Raw genomic sequence first — 25,803 nt, forward strand, 5'->3', positions numbered from 1 at the left:
AATGTAAGAAGAAAATCTAGACTACCAGTGATATCATTAAGTATGTTGTAACAAAGTCCTCTCAAGTATAACTTCAAAGGTGGGTGAGAATCTTGGTTATTTGGAGAGCCTGGGGCCAACAGAGGGGATCAGCTGAGCAAAAACCACCATACAAGCATCATGGCCAATAAAAGGCAAAGGTGAAGAATGTGGAAATAACCCACTTCCAGAGAGCTGGGCTTCAATTTCCTGTTTAGTGGAGTAGATCATTTCCTATGATAGGAAACTATTCTAGACCCCTGAGCTCTTCTGCACCTCAATTCCTCACTAGTATCATGGAGTACTTAACATCTAACATTTTAACATGAACTGGCTGGGCAGGTGGCTCACATCACTGGCAGGGAGCAAATAGCTCCAGAGCATGTGTGTTGGGTGACACAAAACAACGAACAGCTCTAGCAACTCTTCAAACAAGGGGGTACATCAGTGTTTGAGGCACCAGAACCTGACGACAACTGATGATGCCTGGGACTAAAGAGTCTGAAGGTTCACGACACCTTCAGCCTCACCCAGCCCCAGTGTCCTAATAGCTCGGGGAGCTAATCAAACACACTATTAAAGCATCTAAATCAAACCCATTGATCCTGACTCCTTTTGTTTCTTCATTTTGAGCTAGAGTTTGCTATGAACCACCCAGGAGGGTGATGGTGAGTTTGAAGCTGCCATTAATGTGGGGAACTTGATTTTCAGAGGAAATTCTAATAGGGAGCACGTGGGCAGTGTTCTTGGTGGGAGGATGTGGTGGTGTGTAAGCACTTTTGACCTGGTGGCAGTGGGAGGATTTGGCTAAGGTAGAGGGCAGAGAAGCTATCCTGGTAGACTGTGAGCCCACAAGGCCTTGGAAGGCCAGTAATTTGGCTTTAGCCTCCCAGGAATTTTGGACTCCAAATGAAATGGTGCTACCTGGAGATGAATTGATGAAGATATGGACTGTGGTTAGAAAGGCTTCCTTGGAGGTTAGGTCTCAGGTTAAAAGATGACAACTGTGGGGCATAATGTTGGCTTGAGGTCAGGAGCCTACACTGATCACTGAACAATGATGGTGAAACCATAAGAGAAAAGAAGAAAAGAGAAAAGAGAAAAGAAGACCCCATGGAAAGACAAGCAGTCTCAACTAACTGGAACCCCAGATCTCAGATACTGAGCCACCAACAAGACAGCATACAGTAGCTGTCCCGACACCACAACACACGTATAGCAGATGACTGCCTCTTCTGGACTCAGTGAGAAAAGATGCACCTAACTCTTGAGAGAATTGGAGCCCCAGGGAATAGTAGGGACATCTAGTTCGAGACAGGATAGGAAGTATAGGATGAGGAACAATCAGAGGGCAGTCCAAAGAGGGATAACAAATGGACTGTAAAAAAAAAAGGATTAAAAATAATAAAATATGCAAAATAGAAATTATAGGTGGTTTTCCTTTTTAATTTTTAAATCTTCTGCCTCATTCTAAAAAGATTTATAAAAGAATTAGTAGGTATATAGTGCTATGATGCTGTGTAGAATATATGTTTCTTCACTCTTTTCTTTTTTCTCTTCTGCTCTTTCTCCTCCTCTTCATTCTCCTCCTCTTCTTCTTCTTAGGTTTTGAAACAGGGTCTCTCTACACAGTCCTTGCTGTCTTGACTCACTGCACAGACCCAGTTCACCTTGAATTCACAGAGATCTGACTGCCTCAGACTTTGAGTGCTAGAATGTGCCCTCTGTCTTACGCACACACTGATCTCTAAATAACAGTAGTGGAGAAATGCTACTATCTAACTGCCTTGGAAGTCAAGCAGGTCAAAATAGTTACAGAACATTAATCTACTTATTTATGAACATCTTCAATGGCGTTCTCAGAAGGGAGCCCTGGGTTTTAATAGAATATGTCATAAAACAGCGCAGCTCCTGTCATCAGAGGCTGAACCTAGGTTTTAGAGAGAAGAGTTTTCACCTATTATGTATAAAAATAATGTTTCACAGAACAAATATGGGAAAACTAACTCTCAGGAGAGGCTCCAAATTAGCACTGGGGACCCTGCCTCTAAGTATTCACATTTGAACTATTCACTTTTCGTCACCTCCTAGGCTTCTGCTGCAGCTGGTCTTTTAGACTGAACTTCTGAGAGGCTGTCCAGTCAGCTTTCACAACAGTATTAGAAGAGTTTAATTTCAGGTCCTAGGTACCACTTTCTTTTCATGTAATCTTGACCACTCCCTATTTCCTGTGAATAGTGGCATCTTTCTCCTTCCCTGTCTGAACATGGTCAGGCTACTTTCTGAAGAGCATTTAGATCTGCCTGATGCTCAGGTGACTGTTGGGAACTGGGACTACCAGCTATGACCACCACCATCTCTTGTTCTAGAGGTGGCATAAATAAGTACTCAAAAGCTCACTTTCAAGAACAACCACCGGGCAGTGGTGGCACACACCTTTAATCCTAGCACTTGGGAAGCAGAAGCAGGATGATTTCTGATGTCAAGCCCAGCCTGTTCTACACAGTGACTTCCAGGACAGCTAGGTCTACACAGAGAAACCCTGTTTCGAAAAAAACAAAAACAAAAACAAAAAACAAAAGAAAAAAAGATGACTTATATCTTATGTCTTTATGTGTATATCTTTATGCGTATGAGTGTTTTGGCTATATGTATGTCTGTGTACTACATATGTACATTACTCTTGCAATCAAAAAAGAGTGTCATGTCTTCTGGGATTGGAGTTAATAGCCAGTTGTAAGCTGCTGTGTGGGTGTTGGGAAATAAGCCTGATCTCCTAAATGTGCTCTTAACCTCAAAGTCATTTGTCCAGGCCCTGTTCTTAAAAAGGCCACTTACATGGTATGAGAAGCACTTGCATTATGACATGAGAAGCCTGTGGCTAAGATCTTAGTCTCTAAAGTCACTGAAGTCCATTTTTACGGTCCTCTGAAACACTTGTTGGTTCATTATAGATTAAAAAAATATATAGAGAAAACTGAAACCTAAGTCCTTGTAGTTCACTGATGACTTCTAATAATTTTAACAAGTGAAAAATCAATTGAGAGTGCACAATAGATATAATACATCTTATTATACTACCGGAAGTAGGAATAGAAAATTGATATGCAAAATAAGATAACAAAACTAATATAAAAAGAGTATTTTGGCCAAAATAGCTCTAGTGATGACACAGTTCAAAGACACAATAATAATATAATAATTTGTATGTGTGAATGTGCTAATAAAGCTACATAGAAAAGTGTAATATACATCCTTATTCAAAAATTAATGTTATATAATACCTAACAAAAATCTAAAAGGGAAGATTGAGGTCTTTATTTTTAATTTACTGAAATAACAAACAGAAACACCATAACTTTATTACCTAATATCATGAGGAAAGACACCAACAGGACCCCAATAATTAAAAGTAGGGCTCCATAATCTGTTCCCAAGTATCCAGAATTGGTTCTCAGGCCTTTCTAGATATGAAGATACAATTCATGCTTAAGTCCATTAAATAGAGTAGTGATATATTTAATTATAATATATACCCATTTTTTTCCTATATTTTATCTTAATATCTCATTTGAACAGGAATTTGCTATAGTGTCTAGACAGATCTCATATTTGGGAGCTGAAGTGATTCTCTTACTTCAGCTTCCTAAGTATCTGGGACTAAAGGCATGTACCACTACACGTGGCTCTTCCCTATAATTCATGCCAGCTACCAGTCACATAAACGTTACACTGTAAATGGGATGTAAATAGCTATCCTTCTTGATTGTTTAGCGAAGGATGAGAAAGAATTATACTTCTTCAGTACAAATACAGTTTTCTAACATTTTTCAGTCGGCAGTTGGTTGAATTGTAGATGGAGAACCTGCACATAAGAACCATAACCGTACTTATGTTAGCATGGTTTCCTCTACTAAGATTAATGAAGATAAGGCTGAGAAACACTTTCCCTTTGACTTTCTCCCTGTGACTCATTAATACTGATGTAGCAGAGTTAATTTCTCTAACATTGCCTCTTAGAAATTGAAAGAACAAAGGTTTTCTTTTCAAGGATCCTTTACAAATCTTACACAAGTTTAACCTTAAATGACAACATGAATTTTAACTTCATGTCATAGAAAAGCAATATAAAGTATGTTTTAGCACTTTATCATATGAGCAGATTGCTACCCCAAAACTGTCATTTTCACAAAAAGAAAACCAGTTCAAAATGGTCATTTTCTCAGAAAGGCAACCAGTTTTAAGGTTTGTTTGAATAAAATCAACAAATGTGTCTTTTGACTGTCTTACTAATAAACCCAATACAAGTTATGTAGTTTTTCCATTTTCAACTCTTAGTGGTTGTGATACAAGAACTATACAAGATTAGTCTATCTCTATCTCCTCATGGAGGGGGCCTGAGGCCTGAGCCCTCCCTGAGATCTAATAAGCAGTTGAATAGCATGAAAGCTCTTCATCCTCCCTGAGGAAGTACTGGTGTTTAATTCTTGTTCAAGAGGGGAAAGTCAGTTACCTCAGTAGTTTAGACACTGGAAAGTTATCCTGTGGTACCACAAATAACTCTTTATTCTTTTGTTTGCACATACAGAGAAACAAAAACAGGTTTGGCAAAATTTAACTCCCTATTTGTCTTCCTCTTTTAAGTTCTTTGTCCATAGACCTTTAACAGTTTTCTACAATGGTCAAATTTGTCATTTACCATTCTTCTCTTTACCATTCTAAATCAGCAAACCACTGTATTTTAGGGCAGGCACAGTATCTTTTCTGCGCATAAGAAATCTTCCTAGCATGTAGAAGGCTGAGTGAAGCAGGAAAATTGTCATAATTTCAAGGCCAGTCTGGAAGACAGAAGTCCAGCTCAGCCTGAGCTATGCTTTGCAACTGTCTCAAAAATAATATGCCTTATCATCTTGAGTTTCCTAGTATAACTTCATTCACATAACTTTTAAGGAGCTTCATGTGGTTCCCAAGATAAAAATGAATGATGGCTAATTAGGAGTTTTTGTCTTGCCAGCAGGCATAGTAAGTTTCATGGTCATACCTAGAGCATTCTTTCATCATTTGCTCCCATAGCCGCTTTCATAGCATGGAAGAAACCATTGTAGTCGTTTATAGAACCAAAGCTAGAACCTCTTTGTCATTGGGCATTGGGCTTACCAGCCTATTTTCAGTATCCTATCTTACTTGGAAATTATCTTTAAAAGATATGCTGAATATTTATTTTTAGTTCTCTAAAACCCTCAGAAATTCTGATCAAAATAACAGACTACTATAAATTCAACAGAATAAGAATCATTTTCTTTCAACATAAATTTCTGCTTTTTATAATCTTAAAATATTTTTATGAGTATTACTAGCTCATTTGGTCATGAATATATATGTTTTTAGGAAAACAATTCTAAGAACTTAAAATGTATGTTTTATATTATTATGTATAACATTGCCAAAATAGAGAAGACATGCATATTTATATTAAACTCATGAATCTACTCCTACTTACTGACTATTTTAAAAATCAGAAACCACCCTTGTCAAGATCTTAAACCACTGTTCTGTATGCCATGACATTTTTAAGTAGATATTTATATGTATTAAGTGATCTACTAATGAGTAGAAATCTTACAAACCAGATTCTCTGTTCCCTTTCACCTAATGAGTCTATTCAATGTAAACTATGACTATAACTAGAAAAATACCCAAATCCTAAAGTCAAATCCTCACTTCTTTCTACCAGTCATAGGAAATCATTTAATAACTGTGGTAGAGTAAGTCTGCAATGCTACCACTTGGGAGTTGGATGCAGGAGGATCAAGGCCTTTGACTGTCCATAGCTCTGTAGTGAGTTTGAGACCACGATGATTTATGTCAGACTTGTCTTAAAAAAAAAAAAAGCTGTACCCCACAATTCAAACAAAAATATAACGTTATTATGAAGGCACAAAAATCGTAAATATTAGTATCCAGTTGGCCCTCTGGATTTACTGACACAAGTCAAGAAAGAAATTCCTGGGCAGACCTTTCACTTTGCATAATATGTGCTTGTCAACAAGATCTACCTTTGATGTGGTTTTATATTATGTGACTCTGTGGTCATCTTTTCCTGTGTTGCAAAGTGTTTAAAAGGCACTGTGGGAAGCCATTCAGGACTCTCTGGCCAGTCGGACAGAAATCTGTGCCAGGCAGTAAACAAGCCCATAATTGGTGGATGGCTCACCCTTAATCCCTGACTGGCTGAGCAAGCCTGCCTGGTGAGGTGATGTGACTTGTGGTGATTGGTTGAGGTGTGGTTGTGGCTTGAGTGGATAAAAAAGCTTGTACCCTGAGAGGCAGGGGATTTGAAGAGAGAGCTGCCTGAGTAAACCGCATTAAGAAGAACCTGTGGTTGCGTTTTCCTTGCTGGTCGAGTTGTATGCAACAAGGCAATATTTTTTTTAGAAAGGGTGAAATCATGTTACCTGTATATATGCTACTTATCTATTCACGAGGAAAATGGCAGATATAGCCAGTTCAGTAGGAGAATGTTGACCAGAAATAATAAAATAAATGTATAATTAGAAATAATTTTGTTTTACTATATTGTTGAAGGGAAAACTATTAAAACCTGGATATCCATAGCGTTCCCTGTTTAGATCAGTATCCTGACAGCATATAGCCCAGAAATGTTAAGAAGCAAGGCTTAGACAATCACAGGGTTTGTCTTGCCCCAGACTTTAGAGATCACAGCAAATAACTATAAGGATCACCTCTTATTTTAGACTGAGGCAGTACAACTGATGATGACATGTTCCAATATAGTAAAAGAAAAAAAAATTCTGTTGCTTGTGCTTTAGAGCTTGGCCAGGGCCATTCTAGCCCCATCCTTTGACAAAAGCACAACACAGCTCAGAAAATCGTGGTGATGCCATCAGCAACTGTCAGACTTTAACTCTATCGATGTGCTTCGAACTTCTCTCATCTTCTGGGGTTTTTAGATGGTGGTATTTGTGAGACATCTAAATGAATCGTAGGATTAGGAGCATGCTGTGTAGACTTGGGAGTGGATATATAGACTGGAGAGATAAAATGAGAAGCATGGTGATCCTTGGATAGCCTGAGTCACATATCCCTGCAGGTTTGGTAAAAGATTCAATGCAGATTGCCAATACCCACTATGAGCATGGACCCTAGCACACACTACAGTGCTTTCTTTTCTTTTTCAGGGCTCTTACCTGTGCCAGGGAATGTAGCTTAGAAACTGCTGTGTGATGTGTAGAAGATAACATTCATTGGATCAGTTCAAAGCTATGGGAGCTGGCAGTTAATAGGCAAAGCTTCAGACTACATCCTTCCAATGAATAACTAGGGTCCAGTCTAGGTGAATTTCTGGATCCCCAGTAGACATGAATAACATGCAGTATTCTAGAGTAGTAACCATATTAATGATGCTTCTTTTGCTCTTGTGTCTTTCTCTCTTCTGTGTCCCCCAAGTTCATTCTGCTTTCTTTGCATGCCTCCCAAATGAACATTTTTGTCTTTACCTTGGTTTATGGGAGGATTTGTCAGAATAAAGATGAAAAATTGTGTCATGGCATGCACAACTGTGGAAATGGAAACCATGCAGGAGCAAATGTTGTAATATCTACATAGTCTGTGAAAAAGTGAATGCTTTTGTTTCAGAAGGAGAGTGAATGGTGTTTTTCAATAAGCTGGAAGGGGGCCAATAAAGGGTTTATTTTACTGTAGAGTTTAATAAGAATTAACCAGAACACAGTTGCAGTTGTTCTTACAGAAGTTAACTGGATAGATGGGTAGAGGCTGGCTAGTATAGGTCTTGAATTAAAGACTTTTGAGGTGTTTTTTGGAAATCATGATTAAAAATTTCCTCCCTCTGTGAGATTTCTACTATGATTGTGTGAAAGATGAATAAACTCGGATAAATAGATCTAGCTTTATAGTACAGTTTTTGAACTTTCATGATTTGACAAATCCATCTGTATGATCAGGTTATACTCTAGAGCTCTGCATTAGGAAAACACATTCTATAGCTCCTGTGGACATACACACAAATGAACAAACACGTCTTTATTGTGTTGCTTGTTTTCAGAATTGAATGCATTTTATTAATAATCTGAAAGCAATAGCTTCAGTTTCCATGTTCTTAGAAACAGAACCTTAAAGACCCTAAAAACTCTAAAAAATAAAAACATAATAAAAAAATAAATAAAAAACCTTGAAGCTTTAAAAAATCAACAAAAACCCTATAAATTTCTAGAAAAAAAAACTAAAATAACCTAAACTCCCCCCAAAAAACCCCTGAAAACTCTAAAATACTAAAAAGCCCGAAAAGAAACATAAAACCTAAAAAAAAGTAAAAGGTAAAAAGCACTAGAATCTTTAAATAAACACTAAAACAGGTCTACAATCAAAAAAAAAAAAGCAAACCTAAAATACTTAATAAAGAATTAAAAACAAATAAACAAACAACAAGAACCTAAAACAAAACAAACCAACCAAACAAACAAACAAAAAAAAACCAACTAAAATTCTGAAAAAAACTATCAGCCAGGCAGGCATTCAACTTACAGAGTTCAGCCTGCTTCTGAATGCTGGTATTAAAGGGCAATAACACTATACTTGGCTCCTTTTGGTTTTTATATTTGTTTTCTAAAAGATTTTTAAAACTTTTTCCCTGTGGGGTGTGTGGGGGGTGTGTGTGGGGGGGCAAACAGGCCATCAGATCCTCTGGAACTAGAATTGCAGGTAGTTGTGAACGACCAGGTAAGTGTTAGAAATTGAACCCTGGTCTTCTGCAAAAGCAACCAGTGTGCTTAAGCAGTGAGCTATCTCCTCATTCCCTTCTGCTTGCTCTAATCTCCTCTTCACTGTTCATCTTTCCCAGATATGTCTTTAATTCCTACTTCTTCTGTCTGTTTTTATTTGGTGGATTCCCCTTTGCTTTTCTCTTGTTTCTCCAATTACTTCACCAAGATTCTTTGTTTCCTTTTGTTTTGGAAGATTCTCACCTAATCTTAAATCCAGACTTTAGGGTAGTTTTTTAAACTTGCTGGTGGTTCAGACAATGGTTTCCTCTAAATGTCACCACTAGGGGACTGGTTTTACTCCTCTGCTTCTCATTTGGTGAAATGTCATGGTGTCACAGTGATTTCTATTTTGACTTCATTTGTCTAAGATGTCAGCATGCCCTGCTTATAGACTGTGGTACAACAACTGTTTAACTTCCATAACTTTATAACTTTTTTGTGATGTTTTGATTTTCTTGGTTTGCCTGATTGAATGAAGGGGATTATTCCTCCAGACAGGACTAGTAGTTCTCAATCTTCCAAATGTTGTGATTCTTTAATACAGAGCTCCCCAACCATAATGTTATTTCATTGTGACTTCATAACTTTAATTTTGTTATAGTCATGAATTGTAATGTAAATATCTTATAAACAAGATATATGATATGTAACCTCTGTGAAAGGGTTGTTTGAGCACTCAGAGGAGTCTAAACCCATGGTTTGAAAACCACTAATCTGGACACAATGGGGCTACCCTTATCAATGTAGATTGTTTATCCAGTGTTGCTGGGCAGAAGTCTCCATCCCTTGAAGGCAAAGGGTGTTCCAAGAACAGGCTTCTTCCGAGTCCCCAAACCTGTGTCCACACCTATACACCTTGCTGATGATCACTGATGTATCAGAAGACCATACTTAGCAAATTAGAGTAATACTGTTTTCTTTTACATCCTAGAAAATGGGGATTCTAAAAATGGTTCCACTAGCTAAAAGCAGTGGCTGGTGCTCTTCCTAGGGATCCCTTACATAATGTTCCTTTATATCACCAAGGCCAACATTAGATAGCTGAGTTCCTCCTAGATGGTACCTCTCCGATCTATTCTCACCCTCTATGCTGCTTTCTTTCATGAAGAACACACATGATAACACTGAACCCATCTCCTCCTTAGTCAGCACACATAGCCTAATTATTTTCCCCATATGGCCCAGTTGTTCATGATTCTGAGGCATACATGTTGTATTGACAAGCAGAATGACTCTGATTGGCAAGTATATAATGAAGCATATTTTGTATGACTTCTTTTCAGGAGTGTGGAAATTCAAGATGAACACACCATCAGCATATGAAAAAATTCTTGTGAGATGTTGTCATCTCATAACGGATCCAATGGGCTAGAAAGACAAAAGAGGGCGGCAAACTCCCTTTCATAATTAAACCTTTTCTATAACAGCATAATTAATTGATTTTTATTTGTAGGCCATATCCCTCCTGACCCAATCAAATTCTACAAAATATATTTACACCTGGAAATTAATCTTCAGAAAATTCCTTTTGGGGAATCACATTCAAACAAAAGATGAAGGTGAATATTTCAACAGCTATAGTTGTGTGGCAGAATTATTCTTCCTACGTCATGTACCCTTAAGATCTCTAGCTACCTAGTAGCTCACTAGCTACCTAATAGCTCACTGAGTGACATGTGTTTTTGATGATTAATGATATACAAAGACTGAAGCACCTTGCCATATCTGGTCAACCATATCAAGCTCAAAAGAGCAACATCCACATGTGAGTAGCAAAATATAAATAAATTTTGTAGTGTCTTGAAGCTAAAATCCCCAGTTTAATCAAAACATTATTTAGACTCTGTTACTTTATAACAGTGTGCTTTAAGTGTACAAGTCACCGGGTTTTGTTGTGACTTTTTGCATAGGTTTATAGTGTCCTTTTACCATCTTCACCCACCCCACTATTCTCCATTTCTATCTGCTCACCCCCCTGATGCTGCCCTTACTCTTCCAATATATCTCCTATTACTTAATGTCCCTTATTAAAATTACAATTTCACTAATACACATAGATGAGAAATACATTAATATATTTCTCATGTTTTAAGCCATTCATCCAGTGATTGACATCTAAAGTTACTCCATAGCTTGTCTATTTGACACAGTGAGGCAGTAAATATTGATGATATGGATGCGTAGTGGTACTTTTTAGACTCTTTTTTTTTTATTAAGTTAACTTAACCTGGGAAGATAGGACCTCAGATAAAGAACTGCCTCCATCACAATGGCCTGTGGTCATACCTACAAGGAATGATTTTTTTTGATGGCTGATGTTGAAGGGTCTACCCCACTATGGGTAGTGTCAGCCCCTATGAAGAGGATGTACAGAGTGTGGTGTGGACTGTGGAGGGGACTGAAATGGATTTTTCTGGAAGACCTGAAGATCTATGTGGCATGAACAATTAAATTGCCCTCTAATTTGTAAGTAAATTCCATACTTAACTGTGTCCAGTATTGTGTCTATCCAAAATTTAAAAGTAAAATTATCACCTCTATTTCATCCTGTTTTACTGCATTTAATCTATGAAATCACTTGTAACCAGAAATGCTGATACATTTTATAGACCTTTAAAATATGACTGGTAGATATCGGGTTTGTTTTAACTTCATCACAACTTTATAAGCAGTCCCAAGAGCTAAGTTGTCTTCTCACTTTGCAAAGAATACATAATTCATGATTGCAATTGGCTTCAATACAAGGTATTTAATCCTGTCAAATTCCAGCTTTGTTTGAATAAAAATGGTCCTACTCTAACTGTGGATTTCCATAAAGCAAATTTTGGTGTGCAATCCAGTGTGCTGCCTCAAAGAGCCAGGCAACATTTCTGATACGAAGAACAGCTTAAAGATAATCAGGGGAAAGATTGGAACAGGGAAAATGACCACCATGGATGTTGGTGAGTCAGAAACCGGAGACTTTCATAAAAGGAAAATAAAAACAAAAACAAAACAAAACAACAAACAAATAAACAAAAAACCAACCACCAAACAATAAAAACGATGCACGAGTGATCTACTTGGGCAGAATGTGACTCAGGTCATCAGGTCATTTCGGTAGGGAATTAATTTTGGGTTTCTAGGAGGCCATATGAAAAGGTAAAGCCTAGATGCTGAAAGTTTCTGAGTCCAACTAGGGAAGGAACCAGCATGAGAGGGGTTCTATGATGTAAGCTGAACTAGAGTGATGTTACAGAGCACTGGTCAGGGGTTTGCACATCTATTCCACTTGGAGGCGCTAGAATCCCTTGAAGGTGGGTGGGTACTACTATGTTTGCAGTAGTGTGTAAAAGCCAGGTCAGCTCCTGAACCACAAAGTTGTTCCATAGGCTTTTGGTGCCTGGTCTGTATCAGAAGACAGAATCTTGACGACTAGGACATTTTCTTTGAGAAAGTACATTTATGAAGTAACTGGGACCCTCATAGCTCCAGAAAGCTAAAAGTTTTCCCTCCTACAGTGAGTAACTGTACATTCTAATTTCTCCCATGTTTGGGAGCTAGGAGGATGGATGGTCTAGGTTAGTGGATCTTCTGAATTTATTATCCTTGCTAACAATATCTCATTCACAATTCCACTATCTCTTTTGCATGCAGCCAGGGGGAGGGTCTCCTCCATACTGGACAGAGCTTTAAAGCCCTAGAGTGATAAGTTTCCTCCAGAAAGGCCACACCTACTCCTACAATACCACACCTACTCATAGGCCATCTACATTCAGACCCCAACACTGGTTTCATAGCAACTTGACAAGATTTAGAGTCTTCTAAGAGGAAGAGCCTCAGTTGAGAAAATGGCTCCATAAGGTCCAGCTGTCAAGAATTTTCTTAATTGGTGGAAGAGCGCCCGGACCATTCTCGGTAGTGACATCCTTGTGGTGGTAGTCCTGGGCTCTTTGCAAAAAGCAAGACTTGAGGAGCAAGTCAATAAGCATCACCACTCCATAGCCTATGCATGAGCTCTCTTTCTCTCTCAATATCTACTCCTCTAACACTTAGTATGAATAATGATTCTCTTATTTTCTCTCCTACAAAGGGGATGATATTGGATTGTCATCTGCAACATTCATTCACTTTCTCTTAGCAATCAACTAATATCAAAGTCACACATTCACTCAGATTACAAAATAAGGTATATGAGCTCTTGTAAACGGTTATGCTGAATCAGAGTAGGGGAAGGACACTTCCAATGTGTAGTTACATCCAAGAGCATGGCCTTTAAAAACTGGTGAATCAGTAGAAGATGAGACAATGTATAGAAGAGGTTGTTTCTTTAGGTTTAGTTTGGCTTAGCTTTGTTTATTTCAGTTACCCACAACCATTATAAGAAACACTGAGGAACACAGTTTAATGCCTATCTCTTGACCTGAATCCTAATACTTGCCTTAGAACCAACATTATATTTCTCAATTACAATGTAAAATATGTATTTTTAGAGATTTTTTTCATTCATTAGCTATTATACCCACTTCAACAAGTTTGAGAAATGTTCCTAATGACCCAACTAACAGCTGAAAAATTCAGATGCAGATATTTGCACCCAACCAATGGACTGAAGCATCTGACCCCTGTTGTTGAATTAACAAAGTTTAAAAGATGTTAAAGAAGAGGGCATCCCTGTAGGAGGACCAACAGTCTCTATTAAACTGCTCTGCCAAGATGTCTGAAACTCTGGCCCACCAAAGAGATGGAGGACACCTGCTGATATGATGCCTCCAACACACATACAGAAGAATATTGCTAGGAAGAGGACTCTACAAGTCCCTTCTCCCCACTGGAGGGCATTTCATCTAAGGTCCCTCCCTTTGAGTCCTGAGTGTCTCTCACCTCCCAGGTCTCTGGTATATTCTAGAGTGTTTTCTCACCTCCTAACTCACAAAGTTGCCTGTTTCCATTTTTTTTTTCTGGTCTTCAGCTCTTCAGTCCTGTTTCCCACCCCCACTGTACCTGATCAAGTTCTTCTCTTACCCTCCTTGTCCCCGTTCCCACACAGTTCCCTCCCTTACCCTCCCTGTAGTGATTGTTTTAAAACTTCTTAACATTTCTAATTATTTTTATTCATAAAGATAATTGAAATTTATTTCTTGGTTTATTATCTTATTAGTTTCCAAATTGACGAGATACAAATATCGAAGGTAAATTGGATTGATTTTATTTCATTTTGTTTGAATTTTTACTTAGTGTGATGTTTATTCTCCAGGAACGTCTAGAATGTTGAGGTTCAGCATTCCATGTAGGTTCTATTACCGATATTTGACAACATACCTGGCTTTCATTGTTCTTAATAAAATAGTCCCAAAAAATCTTCTATAAACAATATAAAATTGTCACTGTTATGTCTGATAGATGAAAATATTTCCTGTTCACTAACAAAATTCATTGAAAGAAAGTATATTTGTTTCTTGGAAAAAAAAAACTAAACTGCTATCTGAGAGGCAGGATAAAAGAACTGATTAGCCCCCTCTCTGTTTTCCAGGCTCAGCTCCTTCTCTCTGTTCCTATTGTTCTTGATGTTCCAGTACATGGAAACGGCATGGCCAAGAAATGAGCGTGAGTGGGTAGGGGAGCTGGGTGTGGCAGGGTAGGGGGGAATTTGGGGATAGTATTTGAAATGTAAATGAAGAAAATATCTAATTAAAAAATAAAAAAAACATAAGTGTATTCACATATGTACACAAGGACATGTGGCACACATACACATAATATAAAATTATCATTCCTTTTCAAGACTGTGTTTGTTTTGTTTTGTTTTGTTTTGTTTTTGTTTTGTTTTGTTTTGTTTTGTTGTATATTTGGGGTCCCGGAACTTACTTTGTAGACTAGACTGGCCTCAAACTGAGATCTTTGTTCCTCTGCCTTCCAAAAAGTGGGATAAAAGGTGTGTGCCACCACCACCTTGCTTCAAAATTATTTTTTACTTAGTGGGAGAGGCCCATTATTTTTTTCTTGTTAGGATATTTCCAAATCATCAAGATGTCATTTTTCCTTACTAAACTTATAAGATTAAATCAACCCCTATAGAAATATGACAGTTATTTTTGGAGACAGGTCAGTTTACTAGAAGCATCATTTAAAAAATATTTCTGGAGCCAGTGCCTTGAGCATGCCTAGAGTGAAAACTCTGCAGCCAGTCCTACAACACCTGAAGGCAGCTCCATTCCCAGGCACTCCAACATTCCCAGGATCAGATGATCAGACATGAGGAAGACACAACATCTATCCCCAACACCTACAGTAACTGAGACAAGAAGGACCCAGGTATGCAGGAACTCTGCCAGACCAGTGGCATGTGTTACTTCCATTCTGTCTGGGTCAGGGCCCTGTACAATCCTTGGATGCAAACTCAGCACCCAGCCCCATAACACCCAGAGGCAGCTCCACTCCCAGGAGCTCTAACATGGCCAGGTCCAGAGGATCCCAGGATCCCAGGAGCTTGGTCACACCAGGATCTCAAGCTCCCAAAGGCAGCTTGATTCCCAGATCAGATACACCCAGGATCTCAGGATCCCAGGATCCCATAACAACAGGATCACAGAGACAACTAGACTTGGAAGAGCTCTGACACAGGATCACAGGAAGGACAGTCACACAGCCAGGGCATGTAGCACTAGACATAACCAGATGGTGAGAGACAAGCATAAGTAAATAAGCACATAAGCTTTTGCCATCTTGTAAAAATCCTACAGTCACCTAGGAAGAGAAAACATCAAATAGGATCTGCCTATAGTTCATGGGTCTATAGGCATGCTTGTTGGAATTTTTTAAAAAATATATTCACATAAAAATTTTCATATATTATGATTTGAACATATTCTTTCCCTTCTTTATCTCCCTACCATTCAACTCAGAGACACCATAAAACTTATAGAAATTATGGACCAATGGATTTAACAGATACCTATATAACATCTCACCCTAAAACAAGAACACACATGGTATGTACTCATTGTTAAGTGGATATTAGACAAAGAACATGGAAAACCCATGATACAACTCATTGGTACTATCCATTACTCCACCTCTGGTCAGGATTGTCTTTCTAACTCATCCTTGCATAGATTCCTGAGCCTTGAAGGGGAGAGCTTGATAAAGACATCCTCTAGGGCTTCAAGTCTCTCCCTCTGTATGCATTGTCCAGTTGTGGCTCTCTGTGTTAATTACCACCTTCTGTAGGAAAGTCACATCTGATGAAGTGTTAGTGATATGTATGTATATATGTAGAGCAATTAGGAATCATTGGAAGTCATTTTACTGCTGTGTTCATTTAGGACAATTAATAATAGCAGATTTTCATCTAGGGTTTTATGCCCTGTCTAGAGTCAGATGCTTAGCCTGAGCTCCCCATCCACATTTAACCCCTCTATATTAGTTTCTTCTTCATTCCTTTATACCACTATACTCTATTTCCCCTTCCTTGGAAGAGCTCCTCCTCCTTCATGATCCCTTACTACATAGCTCATCTCTGTTATTCTAAATGAAACACACACATATATAAAGCTTACAAGCTAATTCCGTATATAGGTGAAAGCATGCAATTTGTGTCTTTCTGGGTCCGGATTGCCTGTTGGGAATTTTCCTGATTAAGAGTTGATGGGAGAGGATCCAATACTCAGTGAATGGTGCTATTCCTGCAAAGATGGTAATAAAATATATAAGAAAGCAAGCTGAGAATGAGTCTTGAAATGGCTCAGTGTTTGATAGCAGTGCCTGCTCTTTTAGAAGGCCAGGGTTTGAATCCCAGAACTCATGTGGCAGCTCACAGCCATAAGTAGCTCCAATATTAAGGGACCAAGCTCCCTCTTCTTGCCTCTGTGAACCCTGGACCCACAAGGCCCACAAACATCCATCAGAGCAAAACACTTAAAATGTATTACACACACACACACACACACACGTGTGTGTGTGTGTTATTAAAATTAAAGTTAAAAGAAATTTTTAAATGTTGTATGAAAAAAATCTGAGACTACCACTGATATCGTAAAGTATGTTGTAACAAAATCCTCTCAAGGATAGCTGCATAGTTGGGTGATAAGCTTGGTAATTTGGAAAACCTGGGGCAAGAGAGGGGGTCAGCTGAGCAAAAACCACACACAAGAATCAGGGCCAGGAATAGGCGAAGGCGAAGAAGATGGAAAATAACCTCCTTCCAGAGAACTGGGCTTCAATTTCCTGTTAGTGGAGTAGATCATTTTCTATGACAGTAAATTACTCTAGATGCCTGAGATCTTCTGCCCCTGTATTCCTCATGAGTGTTCTCAAGTACTTAACATCTAACATCTTAACATGAACTGGCTGGGGATATGGCCCACATCACTGGCAGGGAACACATAGCTCCAGAGCATGTGTGGGGTTGTACAGAACAACGAACAGCTCTAGCAACTCTTCAAACAAGGGGGTACATCAATGTTTGAGCCACCAGAACCTGATGACAACTGATGATGCCTGGGTCTCAAGAGTCTGAAGGTTCACTGCACCTTCAGCCTCACCCAGCCCCAGTGTCCTACTAGCTGGGGGAGCTAATCAAACATACTATTAAAGCATCTAAACCAAACCCATTGATCCTGACTCCTTTTGTTTCTTCATTTTGAGCTAGAGTTTGCTATGAACCACCCAGGACGGTGATGGTGAGTTTGAAGCTGTCATTAATGTGGGAAACTTGATTTTCAAAGGAAATTCTAATAGGGAACATGTGGACAGTGGTCTTGGTGGGAGGAGGTGGTGGTGGCAGTGGGAGTATTTGGCTAAGGTAGAGGGCAGAGAAGCTATCTATCCTGGTAGACTGTGAGCCCAAGGTCTTGCAAGGCCAGGAATGTGGCTTCAGCCTCCCAGGAACACTGAATTCTAAATAAGATGCTGCTAAGTGGAGATGTGGGGAAGAAGACATGGATTGTGGTAGGAAAGGCTTCCTTGGAGGTTAAGTCTCAGGTTAGAAGATGATGATGCTGGTGTGGGGCATAATGTTGGCATGACTTTCAAGGGTCATGACCCTTTCCTGAGCACTGAGCGATGATGAAACCAGTAGAGAAAAGCTGGAAGAAGACACCATGAGAAGACAAGTTGGCTCTAATAACTGGAATCCCAAAATCTCTGATACTGAGCCACCAACCAGACAGTGTACACTATCTGGTCCGAGGCCACAACACACACTGCCTGTTGTGGACTCAGTGAGAGAAGATGCACCTAAATCTTGAGAGATTTGGAGCCCCAGGGAATAGTAGGGACATCTACTTGGAGACAGGAGAGGAGGTATAGGACAAAGAACAACCAGACTGCAGTCCAAAGGGGGATAATGATTTGACTGTAAAATAATAATAATAATAATAATAATAATAATAAGCATATGCAAAATAGAAACTATAGGTGGTTTTCCTTTTTAATTTTTAAATCTGACTCATTCTAGAATAATTTATACAAGAATTAGTTGATATATAGTGCTATGATGCTGTGTAGAATATGTTTCTACAGACTTTTCTTTTTTTCTTTCCACCTATTTCTTCTCCTCTACATTCTCCTCCTCTTCCTCTTCATAGGTTTTGAAACAGGGTCTTTCTGCACAGTCCTCACTGTCTTGACTCACTCCACAGACCAGGCTGACCTTGAATTCACAGAGATCTGACCACCTCTGTCTTTGAGTGATAGAATGAGCCTTAGGCACCTCTGTCTTTGAGTGCTAGAATGAGTCTTAGCCACATTGATCATCTAAATAACAGTAGTGGAGAAATGCTACTAACTGCTTTCTAATTCAAGCAGGTTGAAATAGTTACAGAACATTAATCTACTTATTTATGAACATCTTCAATGCCGTTCTCAGAAGGGAACTCTGGGTTTTGAATGATAGGATATGTCATAAAACAGTGCAGCTCCTGTCATCAGAAGCTGAACCTAGGTTTTAGAGAGTTTTCATTTATTATGTATAAACTCTACCCCTAATGTTTCACAGAACATACATGGGATAACTAACACCCAGTAGCTGTCCCAACCTAGCACTGGGGACCCTGCCTCTAAGTGTCTACATTTGGAGTGTTCACTTTTCATCATCTCCTAGTCTTCTGCTGCTCCTGGCCTTTTAGACAGAACTCAGAGGCTGTCCAGTCAGCTTTCACAACAGTATTAGAAGAGTTTAATTTCAGGTCCTAGGGTACCACTTTCTTTTCATGTGATCTTGACCATTCCTTGTTTCCTCTGAACAGTGGCATCTTTCTCCCTTCCTGTCTGCACATGGTCAGGCTACTTTCTAAAGAGCAGTTAGATCTGCCTAATGCTCACCTGATTCTTGGGAACTGGGACTACTAGCTATGACCACCACTATCTGTTTTTCTAGATGTGGCATAAATAAGTACTCAAGAACTCACTTTGTCTCTAGCTGCATATGTATCAGAAGATGGCCTAGTTGGCCATCAGTGGAAAGAGAGGCCCATTGGTCCTGCAAACTTTATATGCCTCAGTATAGGGGAATGCCAGGGCCAAGAAGTAGGAGTGGGTAGGTGGAGGAGCGTGTGGGGGACTTTTGGGATAGTATTGGAAATGTAAATGAAATAAATACCCAATAAAAAAGGGGGAAAAAGCAAACAAAACAAGCAAACAAACAAAGCAGAACAAAAAAAAAAAACAAAAAAGATGACTTTTATCTTACTTTGGGTAGGCCATATAGGTTAGGAAACTGGAACTCGAGTTGGGCTTTTTTAACCAAAATCTTGTTCTGTTAAATATTATGCTAACTTTCTAGTATTAAACTGTTCTGCAATTTATAAAATGTGTTTTATGTGTATGAGTGGTTTGGCTACAAGTACATCTGTGTACCACATGTGTACATTACTCCTGGAGGTGAGAAATGAATGTCATATCCTCTGGGATTAGAGTTAATAGCTGGTTGTATGCTGCTGTGTGGGTGTTGGGAAATGAGCCTGATCCTCTAAATATGCTCTTAATCTCACAGTCATTTCTCCAGGCCCTGATCTTTAACTGGCCACTTACATGGTCTGAGAAACACTTACATTTATGACATGGGAAGCCTGTGTCTAAGATCCTATTCTCTAAAATCATTGAAGTCCATTTTTTACTGGACTCTGAAACACTTGTTGGTTTATTATAGATTTAAAAAAAAAGAAGAAGAAGAAGAAGACTGAAACCTAAGTCCTTGTAGTTCACTGGTGACTTCTAATAATTTTAACGTGAATAATCAATTGAGAGTGCACAATAGATATAACACATCTGACTATATATACTACTTGAAGTAGGAATAGAAAATTGATATGCAAATTAAGATAACAAAACTAATATAAAAATATTATTTTGGCCAAAATAACTCTAATGATGGCACATTTCGAAGATACATGCAATAATTTGCATGTGTGTATGTGCTAATAAACCTACATAGAAAATTGTAATATGCATTCATATTTTAAAATTACTGTTATATGATACCTAACAAAAATTTAAAAGGGAAGATTTGAAGTCTTTTTTTTCTAAATTTACTGAAATGACAACTGGCAACACCATAATTTTATTACCTAATATCATGTGGCAAGGCACCAACAGGACCCTGATAATTAAATGCAGGGCTTCATAATCTGTTCCCAAGTATCCGTTATTGGTTCTCAGGCCCTTGTAGATATGAACATATGATTCATGCTTAAGTCCATTACATAGAGATGTGTTATATTTACTTATAATATACACTCATATTTTCTATATTTTATCTTAATATCTCATTTGATCAGGAATTTGCTATATGGCCTAGGCTGACCTCATATTTGGGAAATAAGTGATTCTCCTATGTCAGCTTCCTAAGTATCTAGGACTACAGGCAGGTACACGTGGCTCTTCCTATAATCCATGCCAGCTACAGGTCACTTATAAACAGCACAATGTAAATGGCATGTAAATAGTTTTTCTTTTTGATTGTTTAGGGAAAGTGTCACAGTCTCCGACCCCCAGAGACAAAAATAACATGGACACCAAGGCAGGTTCAATCAGCAGCTTCTTTACTTGTGGGTTTTTCCCCTACAGCTCTCTTCCTCAGCATCTTATTCTTCTTCCTCCTTCTTGCAGCTTTCTCTCTTATAGATCTCTCTCCACTTACTGCAAGGGCAACAATAACAACCCTCCTATACTCGAGCTGGCTGACCTCATCTCACTCCACACCACCTGATCCAAATCAGAAATCAATCAGAAATCACACACGCTCCATGCACAAGATCAGGTTGGTCACCAATAGACTGACAGGTCCAGATCAGGAGGAACAGTCCAGCTTGACAGGCAGCCCATGCATGCAGACTAACTGCATGCTCAGGGAAGGCAGTAAACATGTGGGGTTCACCTGGCCTGGCAATAGGCCGGAATGCCATCTAGGCCCATGTGGCTGCACCTGCTTCCCGAAGAAGAATGAAAAAGAATTATATTTCTTCAGTACAAACACAGTTTTCTAACATTTTCAGTCTGCAGTTGGTTGAATTGTATATGGAGAACCTGCACATATGAATCATAACCATATTTATGTTAGCATGGTTTCCTGTACTAAGATTAATGAAGATAAGGCTGATTAACACACTTTCCCTTTTACTTTCTCCCTGTGACTCCTTAATACTGACGTAGCAAAGTTAATTTCTCTAAACATTGCACCTTACAAATTGAAAGAACAAATGTTTTCTTTCCAAGAATCCTTTGCAAATCTTAGACAAGTTTAACCATGAAAGAAAACATACATTTTAACTTCATGTCATAGAAAAGCAATATAAAGTATGTTTTAGCACTTTATGGTAAGAGCAGATTATTACCCCCAAACTGTCATTTTCACAAAAAGACAACCAGTTCAGAACAGCCATTTTCTCAGAAAGGCAACCAGTTTTGAGGTGTGTTTGAATAAAATCACCAAATGTGTCTTTTGACCATCTAACTAATAAACCCAATATAAGTATGTTAATTTTGCCATTTTCAACTCTTAGTGGTTGTGATACAAGAACTATACAAGATTAGTCTATCTCTATTTCCTCATGGAGGGGGCCTGAGACCTGAGTGCTCCCTGAGTTCTAATAAGCAGTTTAGCAGCATGAAAGTCCCTCCCCTCCCTGAGGAAATACTGGTGTTTAACTCTTGCTGAGGAGGGGGAAGTCAGTTACCTCAGTAGTTTAGACACTGGTAAGTTAACCTGAGGTACCACAAGTAAGTCTTTATTTTTTTTTTTTACACATACACAGAGACTAAACAGGTTTGGCAAAATTTTATTGCCTATTTGTCTTCCTCTTTTAAATTCTTTTTCCATAGACCTTTTACAGTTTTCTATAATGGTCAAATTTGTCATTTACTATTCTTCCCTTTTCCCACTCTAAAGCAGCAAACCACTGTACTTTAGGGCAGGAACCATATCTTTTCTTCCCATAAGATATCTTCCTAGCACATTGAAGACTGAGTGAAGCAGGAAAATTGTCAAAATTTCAAGGCCAATCTGTAAGTCAGAAGTCCAGCTCAGCCTGAGCTATGCTGTGGAACTCTCTCAAAAATAATAAGCCTTATCATTGTGAGTTTCATAGTTAAACTTTATTTACATAACTTTTAAGGAGCTTCTTGTGGTTCCCAAGATAAAGAAGACTGATGGATAATTATGAGTTTCTATTCTTACAGCAGACTTAGTCGGTTTCATGGGCACACCTAGTGCATTCTTACACCACTTGCTCCCATAGCCACTTTCATAGCATGGCAGAGAGCAGTGCAGTCATTTATAGACACAAAGCTAGAACCTCTTTGTAGTGTGGGCATTAGGTTTACCAACCTAGTCTCAGTATTCTTTCTTACTTGGTAATGATCTTAAAAAAAATACACTGAATAGTTTTTTTATTTCTCTATAAACCTTAGAAATATTGATCTAAATAACAGACTACAATAAATTTATCAGAACAAGATTCATTCTCTTTCAACATAAATTTAGGCTTTTTATAATTTTAAATATTTGTTATGAGTAATTCTAGCTCATTGGGTGATGAATATATATGTTTTTAGGAAAACAATTCTAAGAACTTAAAATGTATGTTTATTATTATAATGTATAACATTGGCAAATTAGAGAAGACATGCTTATTTATATTAAACTCATGAATCCACTCCTATTTACTATTTTAAAAATCAGAAACCTCCCTAGTCAAGATGTTAAACCGCTGTTCTCCTGTATGCCATGACATTTTTAGTAGATTTTTAAATGTATTAACTGATCTACTAATGAGTAGAAATCTGACAGACCAGATTCTCTGTTCCCTTTCATCTAATGAGTCTATTCAATATAAACTGTGACTACAATTAGAATAATACCCAAATCCTAAAGTCATTTCCTCAGCTCTTTCTACCAGTCATAGGATATCATTTAATTGCTATGGTAGTGTAAGTCTGTAATCCCAGCACTTAGGAGTTGGATGCAGGAGGATCAAGGACTTTGACTGTTTATAGCTACATAGTGAGTTTGAGGCCAGTATGAGTTATGTAGGACTGTCTCAAGAAAAAGTTGTCCCCCATGAATAAAACAGAAACATAACATTAGCATAAAGACATAAAAATAGTAAATAGGAGTAACCAGTTGGCCCTCTGGATTTACCTATAGAAGTCAAGAAGGAAATTCCTGGGCAGACCTTTCACTTTGTATAATGTGTACTTGTCAACAAGATATGCCTTCTATGTGATTCTATAATATGTGACTCTGTAGTAATCTTTTCCTCTGTTGCAAATTGTTTAAAAGGCACTATTTCTTTAAAAGGGGTAAAATCATGTTACCTGTATATATGCTACTTATCTATTCACGAGGAAAATGGCAGATATAGCCAGTTTAGTAGGAGAATGTTGACCAGAAATACTAAAATAAATATATAATTAGAAATAATTTTGTTTTACTATATTGTGAAGGGAAAACTATTGAAACCTGGATATCCATAGTGTTCCCTGTTTAGATCAGTATGCTTACAGCATATAGCATAGAACTTGTAAGAAGGAAGGCTAAGACAATCACAGGAGTTGCCTTGCCCAGACTTTAGAGATGGCAGCAAATAACTGTAAGGATCACCTCTTATTTTAGACGAAGGCAATACAATTGATGATGACATGTTCCAATATAGTAAAAAAAAAAAAAAATCTGATACTTGTGCTTTAGACCTTGGCCAGGGCCATTCTAGCCCCATCCTTTGACAAAAGCACAACACAGCTCAGAAAATCGTGTGATGCCATCAACAACTGTCAGACTTTAAATCTATCGATGTGCTTTGAACTTCTCTCATCTTCTGGCAGTTTTTAGATGGTGGTATTACTGTGACATCTAAATGAACCCTAGGATCAGGAGCATGCTGTGGAGAGGTGGGAGTGCATATATAGACTGGAGAGATAAAATGGGAACCATGGCAGATGCTTGGATAGGTTCTGCCACATATCCTTGCAGCTGTGGTAAAAGATTCAATGCAGATTGCCAATACCCACTATGAGCACTACCCTAGCACACACTACAGTGCTTTCTTTTCTTTTTCAGGGCTTTTACCTGTGCCAGGGAATGTAGCTTGGGTACTCCTGGGTGGTGAGTGGAAGATAACATTCATTGGATCAGGGCAAAGCTAAGGGAGCTGGTAGTTAATAGGCAAAGCTTCAGACTACATCCTTCCAATGGATAACTAGGTACAGTCTAGATGAATTTCTGGATCCCCAGGAGACATGAAAAGCAGGCAGTATATCAGAGTAGTAACCAGCTTAATGATGCTTCTGTTGCTCTTGTGTCTTTCCCTCTTCTGCCTCCCATAAGTTCATTCTGCTTTCTTGGGATGCCTCCCAAATGAACATTTTTGTCTTAGACTGTGGTATATGAGAGGAGTTGTCTGAATAGAGATGAAAAATTGAGCCATGGCATGCACAACTGTGGAAATGGAATCCACTCGTGGCAAATGTTGTAAGATCTACATAGTCTGTGAAAAAGTGAAAGCTTTTGCTTTCTAAAGGAGAGTGAATGGAGTTTTTCACTAAGCTGGAAGGGGGACAATAAAGGGTTTATTTTGCTGGAGAGTTTTATAAGAATTAACCAGAACACAGTTGCAGTTGTTCTTACAGAAGTTAACTGGACAGATAGGTAGAGGTTGGCTAGTATAGGGTTTTTGAATTAATGATTTTTGAGGTATTCTTTTGGAAATCATGAATAATAATTTCCTCCCTCTGTAGCATTTGTACAATGTTTGTGTGAAAGATGAATAAATTAAGGATCCATAGAACTATCCTTATAGTACATTTTTTGAACATTTGTGATTTGACAAATCCATCTGTATTATCAGGACATACTCTAAAGCTGTGCATTAGGCAAACACATTCTATAGCTCCTGGGGACATACACACAAATGAGCAAACACAACTTTATTGTGTTGCCTGTTTTCAGAATTGAATGCATTTTATGAATAATTTAAGAGAAATAGCTTCGGTTTCTATGTTCTTAGAGACAGAAACTTTAAAGACCATAAAAACCCTAAAAATGTAAAAATAAAATAAAACAATATCTTGAAGCTTTAAAGATTCAACAAAAACCCTAAAAAACCTATAACATTGTAAAAAAAGAAAAACAAAAACAAAAAACAAAAACAACAATAAAGCAAAAACAAAAAAAAAAACAAACAAAAAAAAACCAAAAAGCCAAAACAACAACAACAACAAAACTTCTAGAACTCTAAAAAGACTCTAAAACACTTAAATAAAACGTAAAACCCTTAAAACCTTAAAATTCTTAAACATACACTGTAAGACCAGTAAAGAACTTTAAAAAAAGTAAATTCTTAATAAACATTTTTTAAAAAACCCTAAAATTCTAAAAAACAAAAAAGAAAACACAAGAATCCTAAAAAGACCCTAAAAATTCTAAAACCCTAAAAAAAAATCCTAAAAATTTACTACAAGTCTAGAAACCTAAAAAGATCATAAAAACCATTTAAAAAAAACCTGAAAA

General features: G+C 38.0%; 2 pseudogenes; both read left to right on the plus strand.

Moving 5' to 3' along the window:
- Positions 1-159: 159 nt before the first annotated feature.
- Gm46718 lies at positions 160-498 on the plus strand (annotated as a pseudogene).
- An 11,253-nt stretch (positions 499-11,751) lies between these two features.
- On the plus strand, positions 11,752-17,291 carry Gm46697 (annotated as a pseudogene).
- Positions 17,292-25,803: the final 8,512 nt, after the last annotated feature.

The sequence above is a fragment of the Mus musculus genome, chromosome Y (genome assembly GCF_000001635.26).
Source record: "Mus musculus strain C57BL/6J chromosome Y, GRCm38.p6 C57BL/6J".
Classification (NCBI taxonomy): domain Eukaryota; kingdom Metazoa; phylum Chordata; class Mammalia; order Rodentia; family Muridae; genus Mus; species Mus musculus.